Source organism: Macrobrachium rosenbergii, chromosome 17 (assembly GCF_040412425.1).
Source record: "Macrobrachium rosenbergii isolate ZJJX-2024 chromosome 17, ASM4041242v1, whole genome shotgun sequence".
Taxonomy (NCBI): Eukaryota; Metazoa; Arthropoda; class Malacostraca; order Decapoda; family Palaemonidae; genus Macrobrachium; species Macrobrachium rosenbergii.
Window position 1 is genome coordinate 12,210,106 of NC_089757.1, and position 22,664 is coordinate 12,232,769.

General features: G+C 35.8%; 1 long non-coding RNA gene across 1 annotated transcript in view; it reads left to right on the plus strand.

Annotated features, from left to right (window-relative positions):
• The first annotated feature begins 2,567 nt into the window (after positions 1-2,567).
• Positions 2,568-22,664, plus strand: part of LOC136847738 (uncharacterized) — a 121,952-nt gene continuing 101,855 nt past the window's right edge. The window contains exon 1 of the long non-coding RNA XR_010855819.1: positions 2,568-2,649. This is a non-coding gene — a long non-coding RNA (uncharacterized lncRNA). The remainder of the gene's footprint in view (positions 2,650-22,664) is intronic.

A 22,664-nucleotide genomic window follows, 5' to 3' on the forward strand; every position in this document is an offset into this window, starting at 1 on the left:
ATCTCTTTCAACTTGTTTTCATTGAGTTTTACAGCCTTGTTTTCCAGGGGCTTCTGCGTCACTGCCGTCGGCTTATACTTCTATCTTTTTTCTCCTCACTTTCTTCTTCTCGTTATTTCATCTGTGCTTTGAGCGCCAGTTTGCCATTGGTAATTTCCAGGATCCGTAAGCATCCATCAATATATTTCAGATTGAGATTTGCCAGCTATAAACCCAGTAAGAAATAAAATTCTAGTTGCCAGTCCAAATGAATCAATATCTGTGATAAGCCAAGTCGCTGTTCCGAGTGGCAAAATGAAGTCCGCTAGTTTGTACCTGTAGTTTCAATATCAATATCGACTATACCATTTATTTAAGCGTTGATCCATCATAAAGACCTTTACTCGGAAATCAAAGACAAATACAGAATCATTTATCCTCAGCATTTCCGAAAAGCAAGCATCGTGTCCAATGTTTGTAGTACAGCATTCGAGAACTGAGCAAAAAAAGTGAAAAAAAAGCTCTCTCTCTCTCTTTGACATCCACAGGTAATGACATTAGTGAAACATAACAAAGACAAAGGGTGAACGAAGAAAAGGAAAAAGTTTCATTGCGACAGGACGTCAATATCAAAGAGTCACTGGAGCGTAAAATCCTCGGTCGTCGGTTTTTCAGGTGAACTCGAACGCGACTCTTACGACGAAAGGCCAATTTCGACGAGATCAAACAGGTTGAGAGTTGCTATTCTGTTCAGTTCGCATTTTAGGGTCGAGCTGAATCATTTCGGAATAAAACTGATGATTTATGTATGTATGTGTATGTATGTATGTATGTATGTTCGTACAGCTTTTACCTTCATTCACATATACACAGATACATCTACGTACAGACATTCTCTCTCTCTCTCTCTCTCTCTCTCTCTCTCTCTCTCTCTCTCTCTCTCCAGTTAGCCAGAGGACGCCTTATCCCGTCCCTGTTAGGTGTTTTCGCTGTCACTCTGACACATTATCATGAAGATATTCAAGTGGATCCAGTTTTGTGACTACGTATCTTATGCAGGTCTTCAACTTATCTGTGCTTATACTCTTCATTTAGTACCAAACCTCTTCAATCTCATTGAATGTCACAAGGACTTCTGGGGTTTCTTATTCTACATACGCTTTGTTTATATGCAATTTTCTTTCAAGCTTTAAAAGTTTCTTTTAGGCCTTATAATAATCAAGTTTTATTCTCTTTGAATATGCTACTATTGGGTCACTTACGACACTACTTGCTGCATGAAGGCTTTTGATTCGAACGTATTTTCAGCATCCATATATGCTTAAAATTGTAAGTCAAGTGAAAAAAAAATTAATTTTCGCAATTAATCTTAATCCACTATAGTACACTGTAACTATATTAAATTAGGTGGGTTTCGGAACACTATATTTTACTACTTCTCCTGGCAAGTTTATTTTTTGTCCTTGATGTTATATTCTCAAAATTCACTCTAAAGTTCTGCAAATAAAACATTTCTGAACCACAGGAGTACATCGTGTACTCCCCATAATCTGGTATGTAGGCTACTGGTGTGAGCGGATGATGATGGCAACGAGATACGGTTACATCAGTAGTGTAGAAAATATTCATAACTGAGCATACTCACATTTCTTACGAAGAATTTTCCTCAAGACTGATCGAATATCTAATAAAATATCAAATTTTTCACGCTCGACAGGTTGTTGCTTACCCGTTTCAATGATTTTAGAAAAAAAAATTAACATTTTGAAATTGGTATTTTCCTTCGTAGACTCTAAAACTCTATTAAGAAGCCGGATTTGTACACGCCACGTTCTTCTGAATGCCCAATTACAAAGGGTATCCAAACTTCACATTCATTATGTTGAGGCACCATTTCTTAAAAAGTCTCTGCATTTCCAGGCTTCGTACCGGATGGTATTCTATTGTAAAATATTTCCATCTCTTTATCGGTGCAAACGTCTCGTGCTTAATTTCTGTTAAACTTCATAATTTTCTGGCATGAGTTTCTAAGAGAAAGCCGTCAATTTTATTTTCACATTTAAAGTTGTTAAGTGTACGTCTAATAAAGATATATAAAGTCATTGTAATAAGTTTTTCTTTATATCTGCTTTCAGGAAGGATTAAATTCTTTTCTCTGATGAACAGACAAACAAAGATTCTTCATGTCTGTACCCGTTGTTTCATTTGAGGATCAGGCTCGCAACCTTACCTTCAGATATTATGGGAAAACGAAACGTTAACACTTTTTGAAGCCACGCTATTTTAGAGGAATGACAAGCTGACGTCATTTCATTCCCACTGATGTTTCGACAACATTTACCCATTCCTAGGGTATCTGTTTTATGGTTTAGAGACTGGGAACCATTGTCAAGATTTTCGAATTTTACTCCATGTCACCTGAATTTATAGTCACAGGTGAGCCCATTTACATTGCACTAAAACTCGGCGTGTACGCCCAACTAAATATTCTTTACAAATATGTAGAGTTTATTATTATTATGAGCTTGTATACTTTGGAAACAATTATATCTTAAAATTGGTCAGTAACATTTATTATTTTCTGCTTTATGACAGCCATCTTTGAAGACGCCTGTCTACCTAAATTCTTGGGGACTCCCGAAACCACTTTCATGAAGATTGATTTTTCGTGTAAGTAAACTATTTACTACCATGTTAACTGTTGGCATACTTCCATTTTGTTTTTACTTATTTCTCAAGCGTGGACTGTAACTGTTACTGTGGGAGCAAAGGCATTCTTCGAAGAATAAATATTAAGATTCTGTTTTTTTTCGGATGATTATATAAGTTGCAGAGACGGGAAGCGTGTAAAACACACACACACACACACAACACACACACACATATATATATATATATATATATATATATATATATATATATATATATATATATATATATGTATATGTATGTATGCATGTATGTATGTATGTGATAGGTGAAGCAAGGAAGGTAGCAGGGTGTGTGTAAAAGATTGGGATAAGACTTGTAATGACTATAGAAGTTAATTTGGAAGTGTATGAAGATCCAGTTGAGCCAGTTCTCCCATATTGAAGTAAAGTTTGGATGTAGAATACGAATGAAATAAATAGGTATAAGTTGTTAACTTGACCAGTACTTTAATTGTAGTATATGTAATGTAAGTAGAACTGGAGGAATATAGAAATATGTACAATTGGTGGTAAGATTAGCATAATTGAAATGATGGACCAGAATGTTTTGACATGTTTTGTTCATGTGGAAAGAATGGAAGGCGATAGGCAGGTGAAAATCTTAATAAAAAGGAATCGCAAGAGTATATTAAAGTATATGCCAAAAGAAAAAAAATGAATGACGCAGTGTATGGGGCGATTTGACACACTGTATATATTATATATATATATATATATATATATATATATATAATGATATATACTATATATATATATATATATATATATATATATTTATATATATATATATATATATTATATATATATATATATACATACATACATACATATACGTATATGATTCAGCAGTCTAAGTATGAAAGTGGTAATGCCCCTTGTGTCACCTCCTGTTAGAAGATACGGCTTAATGGTAAAAAAATTATTCGCAATAAGTTATACATTGGTTTTTAAGTTAACAAAAATATATTTTTCCCGAATCATAATCGTCGAAAGAATGTAAGTCCTCGAAAATTTTTAAAAATGTTATTAATTACTTGCTGGATGAGAGTTATAGGGTTTTAAAATATAAACTAGACAGGGTGAGTGATTTATTAAGCCCGATTCATGATATAAGAGAGAGAGAGAGAGAGAGAGAGAGAGAGAGAGAGAGAGAGAGAGAGAGAGAGAGAGAGAGAGAGGCGATTCAGTTTATTTTACCATGGAATCGTATCGTTATAAGGTTATAAGGTGACAAATGGGAATGTATTTCCTTTTGAAATAAAGTGGAATGAAAGGAACGTCAAAATGTCGGCGTAACGACTGACAGCCATACAGAGACACAATACTTCGTCACTACTACACCTGCAAGCCAATGATATTAATGATGACAGAATAATGAGACTTCCGAGAAATCCAACAGCCTTCCATCTTCCAACAATGAGCATGTAACGAGCATTTCCTCTTTGCAAAGTCCGTACCCCTCAATTAAGAATTCATGCATGACCTATCACCCCTCCTGTGTCTAGCGGGGTGCATAAGCAATGCCCTGCGATCTAAAGAGAAGTGCCTCTTTCAGCCCCAAAGTATCATTCATAATTAAAGAGACTCTGTTTGTAAAATGCTGAGAAGCCCGTAGTGGAACTCCCGGAGTGGAGCTCTTTGTTAGGATTCTTTTTGAGAGTAGAAACAGAAACTCAGTATGCGAAGAAAAAAAAAATTACACGTTGATTAGTACCGTTATGAATAACGAAGAGTAACATGTAGAGTGTTCCACTGAGGTTCAAAACTGAGCAGTTTGAGTCAGGTGCTCTTAGCAAGGAGGTTCAAGCCTGAGTAGTTGGAATGTGGGCCACTCGGAAAGGAGGTTCAAAGCACAGTAGTTGCAATCAGGGGCTCGAAATAGATGGGTTCAAACCTGAACGCAGGCACCCAGCGTAAGGTTCAAACCTGTGAGAGATCCAGGGATCCTCAATTTGGACGTTTAAAGTTTGAGGGAGTAAGAGACTCTCCATTTTGGGTGTTCAGACTTAAGAGGGAGCCGAGGGCACTCAGTATGTTAGTTCATAGCTGAACATTGGTACTGATGGCCCCAGAATATGCGAAGTGTTCCTAATCTGCCCTTAAAGAAGGGAAAATGGAACATAATACGGTGCATTAGTAAGAAGAATTTAGTGCCGCAGTACCGTTGAAAGAACGGGAGTATAGCAATTACTTTTATCTCCATAAGAATTGTTTTAGTTTTTCATGGATGAATGACTGGTTTTCTTAGAGGGTGCTTCTACGAGTGAGAGAAACAGAGAGAAAGAGAGAATTAGCTTAACAACATAGCAGCCATTAAGACATTCTCTTTTCAAGAATGTATGGTGGGGGTTAAGGGGGAGATAGTGCAAGGTTCTTCCAAATCAGAAGATATAATGAGAATTTCCTACAGACGTTCTCGCCATAATATCCATCATTGTTGAAAGACAGATCTGACCTTTACGAAAATAACAATTAGGGAGACATTCCCTTTGCCTCTTCAGCCACATATTGGCAGGAAATATCTCGAACAGATATAGCCTTCTATTTTCTGTTTTTCTATCCAGAGCCTCACATCAGCTTAGCTGTTACGCCTGATTGACCAATCATCAAGAACAAGTCAGGGACACTGGGCATACTAAGAGGCCCCTAATTCTATAGCTGCTCACTTCAGACCTCGGTAGACCTTCTACAGACTTTTTCTGTCATATCCCGTCGATTAAGTTGCTGAATGCGGCTGTTATTAGTCTCCATTTCTGAGAAAAGAGGTATCTGAGAACGATCATGATTAATCTGGGAATTTTAACGATAAAATCTAGTCAATCTTTAGCGACACGCAGGGCTTGAAAGAGGATCTCTTCTATCTCGTGGCGTATTTCTTATGCTCCCGGGTCTCAGCGATGCCAGGCAGGGCAGCCGATCGAGACTATACGGTCTACCCCAAAGCCAAATCAAAGTCCTTCAAAAGAAGGCATCGTGCTTACCCCATACAAAAAATGGGCGAGAAAAACACGTTAAAAGAAGAAGAAGAATATTTCTTATGCTCCCCGATGGATGCTGGAGGCTAAAAGGTTCATTATGAATCCCTGATCGGTAGATGTTCATTCTGTTCTGGAATGCAGACCCATCGACCAAGGTACTTGCACCACGCTAATAAAAGTTCGAATCTTCTTTTAGTAAACATAGTATGGAAGGTCGAACCAATATACTTATAAAAAAGGGTTTAACCGTCACGGTGGTATTAACAAGGCATTTGTGGAATGCTGTCAGAACTGAAGAAATTCTCTCTCTCTCTCTCTCTCTCTCTCTCTCTCTCTCTCTCTCTCTCTCTGTCAGGAGCATGCGCACAGGAACAAACCCACTTCAACAAGTTTTAAAGACTTACTCATCTATTAAGTACAGTTAAATGATCGGGCATGTGACATTTTCAGAATTACTAGACAAAGAGAACTACAAGAGTAGAAAAATACCTTTCTTAAAAGATACGTGGCGATGGAGGCGATAGTCATATGAATAAATAAATGAAGGTCTAGACGTTACACTGTTTTTAACGACGTAAATAAAGGTCCCAACTACAGTGAGATTACGAGGTACAGCTTACTGTCATTCCTTTTGTTTCCCGTGCAATTTAATCTCTCTGATAGTTCCGATAAAAAGCGGCGGTAGTTACATGCTCCTTCCACTGCTAGTGACTCGAAGCAGCGAAGCATAGCAACGTTACGTCCTGTCAGTAATTGGGTAGTTATCACAAATGAATGCTGTTTGCCTTAGGCACACAAGCTCCGGTGAGCTTGAGTGAAACTTGCCGCAGACCTTAAACATCTATCGAAAACGGGGATGGGTCACAATAAGGTATGAAAGGCCCACAGAGGTAAGTGGGTGAAATTATTTTAACCTTTTCCTCCGAGGCAGGCTGCTCGAGGCGCCTTCCAGAACCTGAAGAGAGAAGCGAAGGAAATGGGTCTTACGAATTGCAGATGTGATTACCATAAGAATTACCCAGTAGCACAAACTCCTTCTTCTTCTCAAGAGGAGCCGCCAAAGGTAGATTTCCCAGAGGAGTTTTGAAGAATCTCGTGTAGAGAGTCCTTTGATGTGCTCAAAGGATCCGACCATTGTTCAGGGAGGATCTTTCCCAAAGAGGACTTCAGGATACGAATGAATATGTTTCCTCTGAATAATAGGACATTTAAATCATTCCATTAGTCTAGTTCTTCCTTTAATCAATCTTAAATCATTCTGGGATCCTTGCGTCTCTCAAGAAGAGCTCATGCTGTAACTGTTTATGGAAGAGGGCCTTTCTGAAATAGATATTGTCATTGTATAGAAGTCATGGGGATAAAGTAAGAAAATTAATCGGAAAAAAAATTCATCTTGGTATTCTTTGTCACTGCACCTCATCTGGCACGCTGTGGACATAACTGAATTCTGGTTGCAGAGTTCCTTCGAAACCTACGTGCACCCACTTTTTATTCTTTTAGAGTACCTCCATTCCCCCTTCCTATCTTCAGTCTTATTGTTCGGCCTCTCTAACTCCCACTTTTCACTGTCGTAAGCGCTGAATGGCGGGAAATGTCATAGTGCTTGACTTTATCAGCGTAAATCATAAATCATAAAACAGCCATTCTCAGGCTATTTATTGACACAATCAGAAGGAAGAGCTACATATAATTAAATACCAATATTATGCATATAGAAGAGAGAGAGAGAGAGAGAGAGAGAGAGAGAGAGAGAGAGAGAGAGAGAGGTGGGTAAATGGGAGGGAGGGAATTTGTAGGTCCAAAGGGAGTAATTCACTTGCCCGTTGGAAGCCAAAGAATCATGGAAACTAAAGAGGATGCAAAGATAGTAAAAAAAGCTAAATAATCAATTTAAATCTATTGTGAATTTATGCACTTACCCACAAATACGGTAATTGTGTTTGGACAACGTTTTTTCCCCGAATACAGGCGTACAGTCTTCAGGACTAAGCAACCAGGGTCTTCCTTTGACCTGCAAAGGTAACGGCATCAGCCCCATGTGAACAAAGACAAAGGCCAAGAAAAAAAAAAAACCTTCGTAATTGGATTTCAACGTCAAAGCGTCCGGGAGCAGAAAATCTTACTGTAGTTTGTTTTTCGGGCATAATTTGCGAAGAATAATTTCGAAGGGATCAGGCGACTGGATCGTTTGTATTTTACTTGCTATTCATTGACAGGTTGTTGCCACTAATCACTTTTCAGTTTGCGATTTTATGCATATGTATGTATGTATGTATATATATAAAGATATATTTATATATACCTATATATATATATATCCTTAAGTAACGAGGGAATCGAAGACCTCCAATCTCATAAATTTATTCGCCGACGTTTCGTGGCACTTGTCACATTATCAAGGCTAAACAGGCAATTTGCACAACAGATAGAACCACAGTATTACAAAATGTAGTAAAAAATTTTAGGAAAAAAAGGCAATGTAGCGTTAAAAGTAGATGTATTAAACATAAAACAAAAAACAAAAGTAGCAGGTCACCGAGTTGAGTAAAAGGTTAATACTGAAAGTAAACAGAAAACATAAACCAAAGAAAGACTCAGCAAATTATAACAGGGTTGATGCCCTCTGAGTGTTTAATGAGGGAACAGTTCTCGTTATAATAACAAACTCTAAGATTGTTGATGGTTGGAGGCTCCGTCGCAAATCCCTGAGATGTATGCTGGTGTTGCACCAGAAACCGGTTTTTTTTGCCATGCCCCTCGGTTAGGTTAGGTTAGGTTAGGTTTAGGTTACATTAGTAATTCCAGAGTAATTTGGGTGTGGGAAACATAATGAGATTATTTTCAAGAAAAATCTATGGTTAGTTTTCAAGATAATATGGCTCCCGCTTTTTTTTTTCAGGGAAAAGTCCCAGTACTCTGTTACATCTCGGGAAAACGTGACCCGGCCTATTATTTTAAAATCTCCATTTCTAATGTTCGAGGCCTCTAGATTAGAGAGTTTGCACCCTTGAACGGTAGCTTAAGCCTCTATGGAAGACTATTCGCACCCTCAACTGCCTGCTCGTGCATCCCACGTAAGTTCCGTGATTACATCTCGGACAAGTATATTTATAAACAGTATTGGAGTGGAGAGTGGGCTGAGGCGATCCTTAACTGTTAAAAACGAGCTAATGGTTAGAAGGATTGTTTGGTATCAATTTTACATTCAAAGCAGGAAAATTTTTCGGATCTTTCGTAGATAGTGACCCCCAAGTGTTTTCGGGGGTCGTTATCTAGGACTAACATTTCTTGGGGGTCATTATCTTTATTATATTTACAGTCTTTTGTTTATTTTTTACGGTAATCCCCAACGGGTTTGTACTAAACACGCCGCAAAGGTGGATACATTCCGGTTTATAACGCGCGGTGGCCACTGTAGGAAAGATCCACTATTTCTGAATGAGAGAAATGCAGTTTTTTTTTTTCGAAATTGATCGTCACGTAAAAAAGGAAAACTTGCAAAAAACCTCAATTTAGTTGCAGTCATTACTGGCGAATAAATTTGTGAGATTGGAGGTCTTCGCTTCCCTCGTTCCTTGAAGATGTGTTTATTTGGCCGTGGCCTCCTCCTTCTATATATACACACACACACACACATATATATATATATATATATATATATATATACATATATATATATATATGTATATATTCATATATATATATATTATATATATATATATATATATATATATATATATATATATATATATATATATATATATATATTATTTATGTGTTTTTGTGATTTGTGTGGGTAATTGTGTATGTGTACGTGTTTGACACGCACGCGCAAGCATAGTTTTAAATACTATGTATTAGGTTCTTAATTTCAATCCGTTATCGAGTAAACTACTACTACTCATAGTAACATGTCTTAAAATGGAGAAGTAAATCCACTGTTATTTAACTTTTATTTTTAAATATATTTGTACACTTACATAAATGTGGGTATGCTCACTAATAATAATAATAATAATAATAACAATAATAATAATAATAATAATAATAATAATAATAATAATAATATTAAAATGAAACATGGTAAAGGGTACAGAGAAGAGAACTCAAGAAGGAAGCAGAAGGAATGCTAACAGCGGCACAAGATCAGGCCCTAAGAACCAGGTATGTCCAAAGAACAGTAGATGGAAATAACATCTCACCCATGTGCAGGAAGTGCAATATGAAAGGCGAGACCATAAACCACATAGCAAGCGAATGTTCAGCGCTTGCACAGAACCAGTGCAAAACGAGGCATGATTCAGTAGCAAAAGCCCTCCACTGGAGCCTGTGCATGAAACACCAGCTGGCTTGCAGTAATAGGCCTAAGTGGTGCGAACACCAACCTGAGGGAGTGATAGAAAACAATCAGACTTAAGATCCTCTGGGCCTATGGTATCAGAACAGATAGGGTGATGCTTGCAATAGACCTGACGTGACGTTGATTGACAAAATCAAGAAGAAAGTATCACTCATTGATGTCCGCAATACCATGGGACACCAGAGTATGATGAGAAAGAGGGAGAAAAAATTGATAGGTATCAAGACCTGAAAATCGAAATAAGAAGGATATGGGATATGCCAGTGGAAATTGTACCCATAATCATAGGAACACTAGGCTCGATCCCAAGATCTCTGGAAAGAATCTGGGAAAACTGGAAGCCGAAATAGCTCCAGGACTCATGTAGAAGAGTGTGCTACTAGAAACAGCGCACATAGTGAGAAAAGTGATGGACTCCTAAGGAGGCAGAATGCAACCCGGAACCCCACTCTGTAAAAACCACCCAGTCAAGTAGGATGACTGTGATAGACAAAAAAAAAAAAAAAAAATAATAATAATAATAATAATAATAATAGTAGTAGTAGTAGTAGTAGTAGTAGTGATTTCCCCCCTTCAATCGATAATGCTCAGGGAATGATCATCACCCAAGAAGTTCGTATTGTTTTGGCAAAGTTGGAATCGCCCACGTTCTTTTAAGTGTTGTCACACGAGCGTGAATAAGACGGATTAGGTTTCAAAACGTGAAAAACAACCGGGAAATCTGAAGGATTTGAGAAAAGAAAATTAGGAATGAATATTTTTGGAAGCATCGAACCTTTCCAAATTGAGTTGGTCGAAGTTTCTGACGTCAGCATTTTTTCCGAGACCCAGTTATTTGCACATCTGCATGGCAAAGGGATTGAGAAATAGACAGATAGATAGATAGAATCCTGAAAATGTACAGCGTACGACTTTGTTGAATAATGATTTGTAGGTTTGTCAAAGCTCATTTTCCATGACTACCTTCAGTAATACAAGCATGCTTTAGTAGTATACTGTACATCTATTAAGTATACTGTACATTATTATTACTTATGATTTTGAAGAGAGAGAGAGAGAGAGAGAGAGAGAGAGAGAGAGCATAAGAAGAAGGTATCCGATATAAATAGTTTATGCAAACCGTGTTATCAAAAATAAACAAGTATAAAATGCGCCGAAGTTTCTTCGGCGCAATCGAGTTTTCTGTACAGCCGCTACAGCTTATAATCAAGGCCACCGAAAATAGATCTATCTTTTGATGGTCTCTGTATAACGCTGTATGAGCCGCGGCCCATGAAACTTTAACCACGGCCCAGTGGTGGTATATCTTATATCGAAGCACGATTAAGGCCAACTTTAACAGTAAAATAATAACTACTGGGGCTAGAGGGCTGCAGTTTGGTATGTTTAATGATTGGAGGGTGGATGATCAACATACCAATTTGCAGCCCTCTAGTCTCAGTAGTTTTTAAGATCTGAGGGCGGACAGAAAAAGTGCGGACAGAATAAAATGCGGACGGACAGGCAAAGCCGGCACAATAGTTTTCACAGAAAACTAAAAATGACGAAATTTCTCTCGTTTGAAAACCGCAGCCGTCAGCCACCCGAAGACTTTGAGAGACGGACCAGCAACGCAAAGATGTCCCGAGATAAAAGTTGGCGCCAGAGTTTGGCAAAGTTATGCCGCCAAAGTTAGGATCAGTGACGGAATAATCATGATCCAATCCAGGCTGTGATTGGCTCTAATTATAATTTGGCGAGAGGAACTGCTTCAAACTACATGTTGAGACTTGTTTGGACTGTTTCAGATGTCTAGATTCCGGTTGGTTCCAGATTTGAGGGCGAAATTAGTGATGAAAGGCGGCCTTAAGAGGATTATATATGCAACTCTGCTAATGAGTTCTTGGTATTCGTAGGTAATCTTGTTTTATCCTGTTTCGCCTCTTTTGGTCTATATCGTCCGTAATAAAAAATTACAGAAACATACTCACTACATTTTTTCTTTTTGTTAGTGTAGTCAAATGTGGGGACAAGGCTGTCTCTAACTACTGTCCTTGAAAACAGGAGCTAAATGTGTGCATGTGTGTGTGTGTGTGTGTGTGTAAGATACTTGGAGAAAACGCACATCTCAAAATCCTTTTTGCCTTTGTCCATGAAGTTTCTGCCGTCTCAATTCTATTGTAAACCCATATTCGAAAAAATTACATTGAACATTATACAAAAGATATAACACAAAAAATGCAAAATCACAGAAACTAAAATGGAAATATAAATTATACATTAACGCCAACCCCCGTTGTTGAGGCATGATAAAGTTGTATCACAAACGTACTCCAACAGATTAAAGACATGCTCATTGATTATAGACACTTGAATGAGTAGGTAAGTACCTCTTTCAAAATTACTGGATAAAGAGAACCACAATAATAGGGATGCAGATCGTTCCTAAACGGCACCTGTCGGTGGGGAGGAAGCAGGGGATTTCCAAATACAAAGGGAGCAAATATACCCGCCTGTAGAAAACGGTCAAAAGAATTAGTGAAGCCAAAGGGGATGCAAAGGTCGTTCTTAATAGCCATGAACAGTTTACGTACATTCTGGATTTATGCACAAAGCCACAAACAAGGGAAATGCGTATGGATGCAATCGCGCAGTCTTCAGGACTAAGCAAACAAGGATTTCCTTTGGCCTGCAAAGGTAACGGTATCAGTCACAAGCGAACAAAGTCAAAGACACAGTAAAAAAAAAAAAATCCTTCGTAATTGGATTGCATTGTCACAGCGTCCGGGAATAGAAGTTCTTCCTGTCATTTGTTTTTCGAGTATAATTTGCAAAGACGAATTTCGAAGGGCTCAGTCAGCTGGATCGTTTGTATTTTACTTCCTGATCATTTACAGGTTGGTGCCACTAATCACGTTTCAGAATATAAATATACAGTATATATATATATATATATATATATATATATATATATATATATATATATATATATATATATATATATATATATATATATATATATATATATATATATATATATATATATATATATTATATATACAGTATGTATATATATATATATATATATATATATATATATATATATATATATATATATATATATATATATATATATATATATATATATATATATATATATATATATATATATATATATATATATATATATATATATATATATATATATATATATATATATGTATATATAGATATATATGTACATATATAATATATATATATATATATATATATATATATATATATATGTATATGTATATGTATATAGATACAGATATTATACCTGTGTATTTGTTTGTGTTTGTGTACTCACGGGCTTAAAGTGTAAATGCGATGTTATTAATATTCAATGGGTGGGTAGCACATGAATAAAGTCGGTTGGCGAATCTGCTCATGAATATGTGAAGGAATGTTACATTTTCTACTACTACTACTACTACTACTACTACTACTACTACTACTACTACTACTGCTGCTGCTGCTGCTGCTGCTGCTGCTGCTGCTGCTACCAATATTCGGTTTAAGAATAATAATAATAATAATAATAATAATAATAATAATAATAATAATAATAATTTTCCCTGTAAAACGATAATATCAAGTGAATGAGTGTTAGTCACGAATCTTCCATTCTAAGTTCACTTATCACTGATAGTTAAAGAGGCTTACATAAATTAAAATCTTAAAGAGTGGCATTACACGAACGTGCTTTTAGGCACCAGTTTAACCTCCAAGCTCTGAACCAAATAAAAATTTTCGTATTGTTTTGGCAAAGTTGAAATCGCCCACGTTCGTATGCGTTGTCACGGGAGCTTGAATAAGAAGGATTAGGTTTCGAAAACATCAGGGAAATCCGAAGAATTTAAGAGCAAAAAAGTAGGAATGAATATTTTTGGAAGCATCGAACCTTAACAAATTCAGTAGGTCGAAGTTTCTGACGTCAGAATTTGGTCGAGATCTGGTTATTTCCAAATCTGCGGGACAAAAGGATTGAGAAATAGATAGATGGATGGAATCCTGAAGATGTGCAGCGTTCTGCTTTATTGAATAATGATTTGTAAGTGTGTCACAGCGTATTTTCCATGACTATCTTCAGTGATAACACCAAGTTTCATAATTTCTTAATATTCAGGGAATATATTGTTACGATGTGGTTTTGTAGAGAGAGAGAGAGAGAGAAAGAGAGAGAGAGGTTCCTGATATAAATAGTTTATCCAACCCGTGTTACTAAAATTAAAAAGAAGACGAAATTTCTCTCTGGCTTGAAAACCGCAGCCGTCAGCCATCCGAAGACTTGGAGAGACGGCCCAGCAACTCAAAGATACCCCGAGACCCAAGTTGGCACCAAAGTTTGGCAAAGTTATCCCGACAAAGTTAGGATCAGTGACGGAATAATCATGATCCGATCCGGGCTGTGATTGGCTCTAATTGTAATTTGGCGAGAGGAACTGGTCGATATTGCATGTTGAGACTTGTTTGGACTGGTTCAGATGTCTGGATTCCATTTGGTTCCAGATTTGAGGGGGAATTAGTGAAGAAAGGCGGCCTTAAGAGGATTATATGTGCAGCTCTGCAAATGAGTTCTTCCTATACGGAGGTATCTTGTTTTATTGTGTTTCGTCTCGTTTGGTCTGCATCTTCCATAATGAAAGATTCAAGAAATATTGTTAATTCATTTTTCTTTTTTAATATGCTAGCACATTCAAATATTTGTCGTTATGAACAGTGTCTGCATGTATTTTTGTTAAAGAAGGCACAAGAAATTATTGACTGTTGATTCAACTGATGGGGTACAGAGGCTGTCTCGAACTGCCGACCTTAAAATGATGAGCTTAGGTGTGTGTGTGTGTCTGTGTATGTGTGAGAGTGTGTGCGCTAGCGCGCGCGCGTGTGTGTGTGTGTGTGTGTGTGTGTGTGTGTGACACTCGGAGAAGGCGCACATTATCTCAAAAACCCTTTTTCTCTTTGTCCATGAAGCAACTTCCCATCTAAATTCTATTGTTAACCCGTATTCGAAAAAAATTACAGTTAATAAACAAAAGATATAACAGAAAATAAGCAAAATCAAACAAACTACAACGGAAACAAATAATACATCTCCACAAACCCCCCTTTTCAGATATGATACAATTGTATTACCTCGATGCCATACACTTGCAGTCGCTAGCATTAGAGAACGGGGCCGTCAAAAATGCCGGGATTTTTTCAAGGCTGTACGGAACAAGAGATACAATCCGACGTCGGCGTTATTCATTGTTTCAGCGAAATAAAAAGCCAGCGTGAATGGGAATGGCAAAAAGGGTTTGTTTTTGCCTGTCCTCTCATGTTTCTGTCGTTGCATTGCATGAATTTCCTCTGAATCAGTGAGAGAGATAAGTTCTGTCTCGTGAATATTTTTGGCATAAATAAAATTAATAGTAGAAGTTAATTTATTGTTTTTGTTCCCATTTTTTTTTAGTTTTAAAGTTTTTTTAGTACAGTTTTGCGGATATAAAATGTAGAAGCATTTATTAAATAACTTTAGGCTGAATGAAAGTTTCATGAAAATTTTTATCTAAACTTCATTTCTTACTTCTTGATCAAGTGGTTTATTGCAATATTTCTAGGATCAGAGAACAAATTTGTTTGACTCCAGTTAACTGAAATCAGTTAGTCAATCGATCAAGTGGTTTATTACAATATTTCTAGGATCAGAGAACAAATTTGTTTGACTCCAGTTAACTGAAATCAGTCAGTCAATCGATCACTCACTCATCCCCGTAAATCTTTCAAAATTACTTGTTAAAAAGAATTACAATAATCGAGATACAGCTCTTTCCTAAACGGTACGTGGCGATGAAGACGATAGGTATACAAATTAGCGAGTGACTATAATGTTTCGCCCGTTTAGTAATTGGGTGGGTTATCTCCAATGAATGCCAGTTCCTCGTTGGACGAGTCGGTAGAGTTCTGGGCTAGCACTCTGCTAGACCCGAGTTCGAGTCTCCGGCCGGCCAGTGAAGAATTAGAGGAATTTATTTCTGGTGATAGAAATTCATTTCTCGCTATAATGTGGTTCGGATTCCACAATAAGCTGTAGGTCCCGTTGCTAGGCAACCAGTTGGTTCTTAGCCACGTAAAATGAGTTTAATTCTTCTCTCCAGTCCTAGGAGAACTGTTAATCAGCTCAGTGGTCTGGTTAAACTAAGGTATACTTAACTTTTCCAATGAATGCCTTTCGTCTTAGGCATATAAACTTAATAGTCCGCCGAAAACGAAGACGGGTCACAATAAGGTAGATTTCCCAGAGGAGTTTTGAAGAATCGCTGGGATAGAGTCCTTTGGTGTATTCAAAGGATCCACCGTTGTTCAGGGGAGGATCTTTCTCAAAGAGGACTTGAAGATGCGAATGAATATGTTTCCTCTGAATAGTAGGACATTTAAATAATTCCATTATTCTACTTCTTTGAATCAACATTAAATGATTCTGGGATACCTGGCATCTCTCAGGGAGAACAGCTTGTTCTCTTGCCGTTTTTGAAAGTATGTGTCTTTGAAATGGAATGAGAATGATTTGTATAAGAGTAATGGAGGCAAAATAAAAAGATATATATTTAAAAAATCATTTTCGGTAACCGCTTCACACTGTTTGTTGACAACGTCAGAAGGGAGAACCGATTGTCATTGAATACCAAGATTAGAAGAAGAAGAAGAAGAAGAAGAGAGAGAGAGAGAGAGAGAGAGAGAGAGAGAGAGAGAGAGAGTGTGAGAGAGGGGATTTCAAGGTTCAAAGGGTGCAATTCACTTACCCGTTGACAGTCAGAATAAACAGGGAATCCAAAGGGAATGCAGACGTCGTTCAATAAAGCTAAATAAGCAAATTATATCTTGTGGATCTTTGCACAAAACCACGAACTACGGAAAATTTGTTCCCTGAATACAGCCTTCAGGACTAAGCAAAGAGAGGCTTCTTTTGACCTGCAAAGGTAATGGTATCAGGCATATTTGAACAAAGTCAAAGGCTCAATAAAAAAAAAAAAACCTTCGCAGTTGGATTTCATTGTCAAAGCGTCCGGGAGCGGAAAATCTTCCTGTAGTTTGTTTTTTGGGTATAATTTGCAAAGACGAATTTCGAAGGGATCAAGTGATTGGAACGTTTGCATTTTACTTGCTATTCATTTAGAGATTGGTGGCACTAAGTACTTTTCAGAATGTGATGATATATATATATATATATATATATATATATATATATATATGTATGTATATATATATATATATATATATATATATATATATATATATATATATATATATATATATTATATATATATATATATATATATATATATATATATATATATATATATATATATATATATATATATATATATATACACTCAGTAATTGGGCGGCTACTTGGAAATCTTAGCATTAATGATAAATAATATTGCCAAGACCAGGAAGAACATTCTTTATTTAGGTATAAAACCTCATCATGCTGATGAGAATCAATAAAATTACAATAAAATGAATTGTCATAATAAATCTTCAGCAAAAATACTAACGAAATATAAATTGAACAAGTAAATACAAACTAGGGTTCGAGATAAAATAACGAAAAATTTATAAAAATATGAAAATAAAACTATGAAATGTAAACAAACTACCACTCACAAATAAAATATTTAACGATATATTGAGTACCTACTATGAAATTACGATAGCTAGTTATACCAGACGAGTTGTTGTTTAATTCCGGCTTCATCTTTTTAATAGTCAGCGACTCTGAAATCCAGTATATTTACTGTACCCGAAAATCCAGGTTACTGTGTTCTCTAATGGCAGAAAAGGGTGGTTTGGAAAGGGGAAACCTACTGAAAACTTTCCCATTTTTGTATTTTACAAAGTTCTGAAAATTTTTAAATGAAAAGTTTTGTCCCAGACCGGTGTACAGTACTGCTAGTAAAGTACATTAAATTGCCTTACCTTGGTCATAGTAGCTATATGTTACAAGAAACATTGTTCCCTCAAATAGTTTCCGGTTTGTTTTCTGTAACTTTTACAATAAGATCACTTTTGAGAGAGAAGTTTTGACCTTAATTCCTGTGCCGTTTACTTGTTCACTTGTTCGCAGTGTGGTCTGTACGTGGGATTAGTTCCCGCTGGCTCAGAAGGTTTCTTAATTAGAGAACACAGTTTAGCACAGGACCATCTTTCACTGACCTGGATTTTCGGGTACTGTCTTTTTGTTCAAATAGACTGGACCTTCTAATTTCAGAGTCGCTGACTATTAAAAAGATGAAACCGGAATTAGCTATCGTGTAATTGGAGTAGGTACTCAATTAGGTCGTTATATTTTACTTTGTGAGTGGTAGTTTGTTTTTCACTTTAGTTTTATTTTACTATTTTTATGTTTGTGTTTTGAATTTTTCGTTATTTTACGTCTCGACACCCTTTTTAGTTAGTATTTACTTGTTCATTTTATATTTCGTTAGTATTTTTGCTGAAGATTTATTTATTCATTTTATTGTAATTTATTGATTCTCATCCTTGTCGTTTTTTTTCAGCCTGATGATGAGGTTTCCTGCTGTCTTGGCAATATTGTTTATCGTTTGAATAATAATAATAATATATGTAGTATATATATATAATATATATTATTATATATATATATAATTTATATATATATATATATATATATATATATATATATATATATATATAATAATAATAATAATAATAATAATAATACTGTAATAGATAATAATAATAATAATAATAATAATAATAATCCCCATAAAACGATAATGCACGGAGAATGAACATTGCTCGTCTTTTAAGTTCAGGTATCACTGGTAGTTATAAAGGCTTGCATAGATAAAATTGTAATGATTGGCGTTACACAAACGCCTTTTTAGGCTTCAGTTCAACCACTAAACTTTGAAACAAATAAAAATGTACCTATTTTGTTGTCAAATTTGAAATCGCCCACGTTCTTAAGGCGTTGTCATGCGAGCGTGAATAATGCGTATTAGATTTCAAAATGTGAAAAACAAGAGCGAATTCCGAAGGATTTCAGAGCAGAAAAGTAGGAATGAATATTTTCGGAAGCATCGAACCTTACCAAATTTAGTTGGCCGAAGTTTCTGACGTCAGTATTTTTTTTTTTCTTTTTCTTTTTTGAGATCTGGTTATTTCCAAATCTGCAAGGCAACGGGAATGAGAAATAGATAGATAGATAGATGGAATCCTGAAGATGTGCAGCGTACATCTTTATTGAATAAAGATTTGTAAGTTTTTCAAAGCCGCTTTATCATGATTATCTTCAGCAATACGATCAAGATTTATGATAGAGTGAATGTATTGTTACGATGTGGTTTTGGAGAGAGAGAGAGAGAGAGAGAGAGAGAGAGAGAGAGGCTCCCGATATAAATAGTTTATCCAACCTGTTATTAAAATTAAAAAGGAGACGAAATTTCCCTCTGTCATGAAAACCGCAGCCGTCAGCCATCCGAAGACTTGGAGAGAAGGACCAGCAACTCAAAGATACCCCGAGACCCAAGTTGGCACCAAAGTTTGGCAAAGTTATCCCGCCAAAGTTAGGATCAGTGACGGAATAATCATGATCCGATCCGGGCTGTGATTGGCTCTAATTATAATCTGGCGAGAGGAACTGCTCGACACTGCATGTTGAGACTTGTTTGGACTGTTTCAGATGTCTGGATTCCAGTTGGTTCCAGATTTGATGGGGAAATTAGTGATGAAAGGCGGCCTTAAGAGGATTGTATGTGCAGCTCTGCGAATGAGGTCTTGGGTTTTCGTTTATGTGTGGTTTTATTCCGTTAAATCTCTTTTTTATGGTTCGTTTCGTTCATAATAAAAAAATTAACCAAAAGTGAAATTCATTTTTTTCTTTTTGCTGGTATGTTCAAATATTCCTCTTGATGAACAGCGCATCTATGTATTTTTTTTAAAGATTGCACCAGAAATTACTGGCCGCTAAGTCGACGGATGGGGGACTAGGCTATCTAGAACTGCCGACCTTAAAAATATGAGCTTAGTTTCTGTGTGTGTGTGTGTGTGTGTGATACTTGGAGAAGACGAACACAATCTCAAAAACCCTTTTGCTCTTTGTCCATGAAGATTCTTCCCGTTTAAATTCTACTGTTAAAACATATTCCAAAATATGACAGTTGGCCATTAGTCGTAAGAGATAACATAAGGGATAATATAAAAAAAAGCAAAATAACAGAAACTAAAATGGAAACATAAACTATTTATCTGCGCAAACCCCCTTTTGAGGCATAATAAAATTGCAATACTGCAATGCTATACACATCCGGTCTCTAGCATTAGAGAACAGGGCCGTCAAAAATGCCGGGATTTTTCAAGACTGTACAGAACAAGAGATACAATCCGACGTCGACGTTATTCGTAGTTTCAGCGAAATAAAAAGCCAGCATGAATGAGAAGGGCAAAAAAGGGTTAATTTTTTGTTTGTCCTCTCTTGTCTCTGTTACTGCATTGCATGAATTTCCTCTGAATCAGGGAGCGAGGCTACCTCTGACTGTCCCACTGTCTCTTGAGTATTTCTCTTACAAATAACGATAGGCAGCAAAAATTTCTCAGTTTTCTCATTTTTGCAATTTTTTTTAAACAATTTTACGGATATAGAACTGGAAAATATGTATAAAATCACTCTAGATTGAATGAACTTTTCATGAAACTTATCTAAATATAATTTCTTACTTTTTGCTCAAGTGGTTTACAGCAAGTATTTCCAGAATGGGTGACCAAATTTGTTTGACGCCAGCTGTCTGAAATCAGTCAGTCATTTTGTTATTTAGTCCTTGTCTGTTTGTCTGTCCTCTCTCTCCTTCGTAATCCCAGCAGTATTTCATTCTAGTGCCTGTTTACCGTCTATATTAACCGGTTTTGTACAGCAGCCCTTTTATTGTTTTATTAATAATGGAAGACGTCATCGCAAATGATGTTTGTCATTTTCAGTACTGACTATTTTTGAAGTTATCTTTTTTTTTTCATTTTATGTTACTGGTGAAACTAACTGATTATGTGAAAGCTGCATGGGGTTTGCCATGTATAAAAAAGCTACGTATATATTTTTTTTTTATTTTCTACATTATATATATATATATATATATATATATATATATATATATATATATATATATATATATATATATATATGTATGTATATATACATTATATATGTGTATATATAAAATGCATTTATTTCTGTGAAACACGTTCACATGTGTTCATTTCCATACATACATACATACATACATACATAATATTAAGGCTTAATGTTGAAAGAATATGTATATATATTATATATATACGTTATATTTATATACATTATGTATTTATATATATACATACATATATATATATATATATACTTTATATATATATATATATATATATATATATATATATATATATATATATATATATATATATATATATATATATATAAATATATATAGAAATGAATACATGGGAACGTGTTTCAGAAATATATATATGTATATATAGTATATATATATTATATATATATATATATATATATATATATATATATATAATATATATATATAATATGTATATATCATATATTATACAGTCTCACTTTTGAATAAAGAAAATACCAGTTCTAAAGAAATGATTACAACAATCTTGCAAACTTTTTGAATGTCACGTCCGCCAAAGAGTAGTTCTCAAATGCCTTACAAGAGAGGATCGCCTTATGTCAAGATGATGTGATAATACTTTAAAAATACGAACCGAATGCGAAAACATAAAGAAAATCCTCTTAAGAAAACTATTTTCAGTGTTTAAGGATCAGTTTGTCTTACCTTCACTCTCCATTTAATGTGTCAGGATGATACAGTGGCATCGTTGAAGTACAAATCAGATCCCAGATAACAAAATACTCTTTAAATGGCGTTTCCTAATTTCAGTATTCGTTTTTTTTATATATATATTTTTGTTTCATTTCAAGTTATAGCCTAAACGATAGCTATCGTGTTGGAGATGAAGAAATAAAAATCCGTGGTTTTTCTGTCCACCCTCAGATCTTAAAAACTGCTGAGGATAGAGGGCTGCAATTTGGTATGTTGATCATCCACCCTCCCATCATCAACCATACCAAATTGCAGCCCACTAGCCTCAGTAGTTTTTTGTTTTATTTAAGGTTTAAGTTCGCCATGATCGTGCGTTTGGCACCGCTACAGGTGCCAACAACACAGGCCACCACCGGGCCGTGGCTGAAAGTTTCATGGGCCGTGGCTGAGAGTTTCATGCAGAATTATACTCTGTAAAGAAAAATCGATTGCGCCGAAGAAACTTCGGAGCATTTTTTACTTTTTTTTATTGATAACAAACTAACAGCAAGGAAGAACTTCATAGAGAATGTTTGATATATCTTTTGAATCAAGATATGCAGATCAATGTCTCTCGGAGATAAAGGGAGCCAAGCTCGGGGGGAAAAAAAATCTGCTTTTAATGACTATCTTAAGACCAGCATCTCCTGACATGTAGAAAATATCCTTTACAAAATAATCTGTATCGTTTTTCAGTTAGCAAAAGCAGATTAGTAATCTTCCAACGTGC